The sequence below is a fragment of the Sciurus vulgaris genome (assembly GCF_902686455.1).
Source record: "Sciurus vulgaris genome assembly, chromosome: 3".
Taxonomy (NCBI): Eukaryota; Metazoa; Chordata; class Mammalia; order Rodentia; family Sciuridae; genus Sciurus; species Sciurus vulgaris.
The window spans coordinates 14160847-14164770 of record NC_136463.1 but is presented as its reverse complement, the minus strand read 5'-3'; the positions used below and the strand labels follow the sequence as shown (position 1 = coordinate 14164770).

At 41.1% G+C, this 3924-nt stretch overlaps 1 long non-coding RNA gene across 1 annotated transcript in view; it reads left to right on the top strand.

Moving 5' to 3' along the window:
- LOC306656451 overlaps positions 1-3924 on the top strand; it is a 561410-nt gene that overhangs the window by 407159 nt on the left and 150327 nt on the right. The gene's annotated exons all lie outside the window — the stretch shown is intronic.

Below are 3924 nucleotides of genomic sequence, written 5' to 3'. Positions count from 1 at the left end.
CTCGCGCTTTCTCTCGCGACAACGAAAGTGGCTAAAGGGGCGGGCGCTCGTCACGGCTCGCGCGGCCTGCGACCCCTAGCGGGCCAAGCCGGCGCTCGGAGCCGAAGGACGCCGGTGGGCGGGGCCTGGGCTTCGTGCCAGGGCCACGCCCCCAGAGGCACGCCTCTTCGAGTCCCGGATGTGCTCTAGGCTCTCGTGGAGACCGGAAGTTTAGAAAGTGGCTGAATGTGAATAAACTAGATTAGGAAAGAAAACTCCGAAGTGAACTCTCAATAACGTGCTGTTCCTGATTGCCTCAAGATTGCCCAGTCTTGGCGAGTTTATAGGCCTCTAGATTGGCTGTGTCTCACCTTGTTTCCTTGACTGGGCGAGTTTACGAGCTTTAAAAACTAATTTGAGGAAAAAAAGTGAGATCGAAAGGCCCCTGGGCAAATTTTGTTATTTGTTTGTTGGTATTTTTTTCGTTTTTATTGATGCATTATAATCTCCCATAATTCTGGAATTTGATTACATATTCATACATGAACACACTATATAATTTGATTCATTTCATTACCCAGTACCTCCCTTTTCCCTCCCTCCCTCACCCTGGCCCCCTTCCTCTACTGGTCTTCCTTCTATTTTCGGGAGATCCCAATTCCCCACCCACCTCGCCTTTCTTGCGAGAGAAAACCTATAACCCTTGACTCTCTGAGTTTGGCTTATTTTACTTAGCATGATGTTCTCCAGTTCCATCTGTTTACCAACAAATGACTTAATTTCATTCTTCTTTGTGGCTAGATTAAACACTATTGTGTATATATACCACATTTTCTTTTATCCATTCATTTGTTGGTGGACACCTAGGCTGATGCAATAATTTGGTTATGTGAACTCTGCCAATATAAACATAGGTCTGCATGTATTACTATAATATGCTGACGTTAATTCTTTAGAATAAATATAGCTCTGTCATATAGTTATTCCATTCCTAGTCTTTTGGGAAATCTTCATACCGATTTGCATAGTGGTCATACTAATTTTTAACCCCACCAACAGTCTTAAGTGTTCTGGTTTCCCTACATCCTCTCCAGCATTTACTTGTATACTTAATGGCTTCCATTCCAACTGGAGAAAGATGAAATCTTGGTGTAGATACTTTTTAAAAATATTTTTTAGTTATCAATGGATTTTTATTTATTTATTTATATGTGGTGCTGAGAATCGACCCCAGTTCCTCACACCACTGAGCTACTACCCCAGCTCTCTTGGTGTAGTTTTGACTTGCATTTCCCTAATTATTAAAGATGTTGAACATTTTAATATAATGTTTTTTGACTGTTTATGTTTATTTCTTTTTTTGAGACGTGTCTGTTTACTTCTTTTGCCTGTTTATTGATTGTTATTTGTTTTTTGTGGTGGTAAGTTTTTTAAGTGTTTTATATATTCTGACTATTACTCCTTTGTAAGAAGAGTAGCTTGCAAATATTTTCTCTCATTCTGTAGGTTCTGTCTTCACACTCTTTGCTATACTATGCAGTAGCTTTTTAATTTGATGCCCTGGGCAGTTTTTGGCCAGGAGAAATTTGTGTTTTTAAGATAAACTTCGATGTGTCCCAAAATAAAGAATCTTGCTAAGGTAAGCATGGGTAATTCAATCAATTATGCAAAAAATAAAAATAGAAAAAATAAATTGTGGCAGGGTATAGTGGTACACATCTATAATCCCAGCAACTCAAGATTATTTTGAGACAGACTCTCATAAATTGCCCAGACTGGCCTCAAACTTGCACTTGCAATTCTCTTGCCTCAGCTACCAGAGTTGCTCACATTTTAGAAGTGTTCCACTGAGTCCAGCTAAGTCATTTTTTTTTTTAAAGAGACAAAGGAATTTGATGTTGAAATTTGTGGTCCCTTTGTTAGTGGAAAAGCAATTCTATCTGCACTGAGGTTTAGCACAGACATCTCGATCTCTGTGAAATCTTCCTTTTCCTCCCAGCACAATCAGGCCCTCTATTGAACCTATTTGGTACATACTTCCCTTATTTGGGGGTTCAGTCTAGTAGCCTTCTCCTCTAGGAGTCTTCCTGGACTCTCTGAGACAATTTAATATCTGACTTTGGGAAACAGTGCTAATGTAACATGCATCATCTGGTACTGGTGCTAATGATAGTAAAAGCTTAGGCTTAATATTGGATTTATGCTTTCCTTCTCCAGCTGGAAGACACTGAAAAAGGGGTTCTCAGATTTAGTGGTTCAGAACTTTTTTACAGTCTTTTTTTTTTTTTTTTTTCTCTCTCTTATACCGAAGATTGAACCCAGAGGTACTTTACCACTGCACTACATCCCTAGTTCTTTTAATTTTTTATTTTGAGATGAAAGAATGGACATTTTTTTAAGCTGTCTGAGGTCACCCTCCCAGTTATCTTAACTCCCTAAGGTCACCCTCCCAGTCATCTCAACTCCCTAAGGTCACCCTCCCAGGAATGGGAACAAAGCCCTTAAAGCTGCTCTAAGAAACAGCCCCAAACAGAGAATAAAAGGGTAAATTGAGCCAGATAGCCAGATAGTGCTCAAACAGTATGATTACCAGAAACTATTGACCAGAATCTATGCCCTGTTGTAAAACATTGTGAAACATGTTGTATGTTATCAGCAAACCCAGACCCCCTTTAAAATTTCCCGGCAGCTTTGTCCCCCTTTTCCCTTTCATGTGCGACCCCTCCTGATGTGTGGTTTTTGCCTTTATAAACCTACAAGATTTTCTGCTAGGGACTTGACTCCTCGAGTCGGGTCCCAGCGCGCTGGAATAAACACCTCTTGCGGTTTGCATCAAGTGACGCCTCCTGCGGTTGATTGGGGTTGCCGTGGATCCATGGGACAGAGTTGGGGTTTCCTTTTTTGGGGGCCTTACAGAGACAGGTCTCATGAAGTTTCTGAGAGTCTCACTAAATTGCTGAGGCTGGCCTTGAACTTGAGGTCCTCCTGCCTCAGTCTCTTGAGTTGCTGGAATTACAGGGTTGTGCCACCAAGCCCAGTTCTTAGAAATTACTGACTATTGCAAAGAGCTTTTGTTTATATGATTTGTATCTCTAGATATTTACTATATTACAAATCAAAGCTAAAACAAGTGAATATATTTAAAATAATAAACTCTATATGTTAACATAAACACCACTTATTAATGAAAAAATACTTTAAAAAACAATGTAGGGTTTATGTTTTAAAAACTCTCTTCAATGTCTGACTTAAAGAAGATAACCAGATTCTCTCATCTACTTAGGTGTCCAATCCATTTTGCTATCATGTTGGTAGCTTCTGGACAGCTTCATGGCACATAAAGGTGAATAACATCTTTAAAAAAATATTTTTTAGTTGTAGATGGACACAATATCTTTTTTTATTTTTATGTGGTGCTGAAGATCGAACCCAGCACCCTGCACGTGTGAGGTAAGTGCTTTACCACTCAGCCCCAGTCCCGGCCCCAAACGATACCTTAATGTTATCATGAAAACAGTTTGTCTTCGTGGACCCTCCGAAAGTGCCTCTGGACTCCCAGGGGTTCCTGTACACTTGGAGAAGTGCTATGCAATTACGTGCTCTGAAGAGTAGTACAGGGATCAAAGTGACCTACCAGGAAAGGGAGGGTTCAAAGCTCCCTGGTTTGCAAAAGAGGCAAACAGCAACCTTTCTTGAGTCTCTGAACTGAGTCAGGTGCCAGGTTCCTGAAGGAGTCTAGTGGAAAGAAGTGGGAAGGCTCCCGCCCCAGAAGAGAAGGCTGAGCCGGGACCTCTGATGCTTGGAGATCTTAGGACAAGGAACAGAAGAGCTGCGTGAAGCCCGCAACAGAACATCTTATGGTTGCTGAGAATTCTTGCGACCCTCGGTTAGTCTCTAGCCCTAGAAAAGGTTACAGGAGGTGAATTTAGACATTTTCCTTCTTTC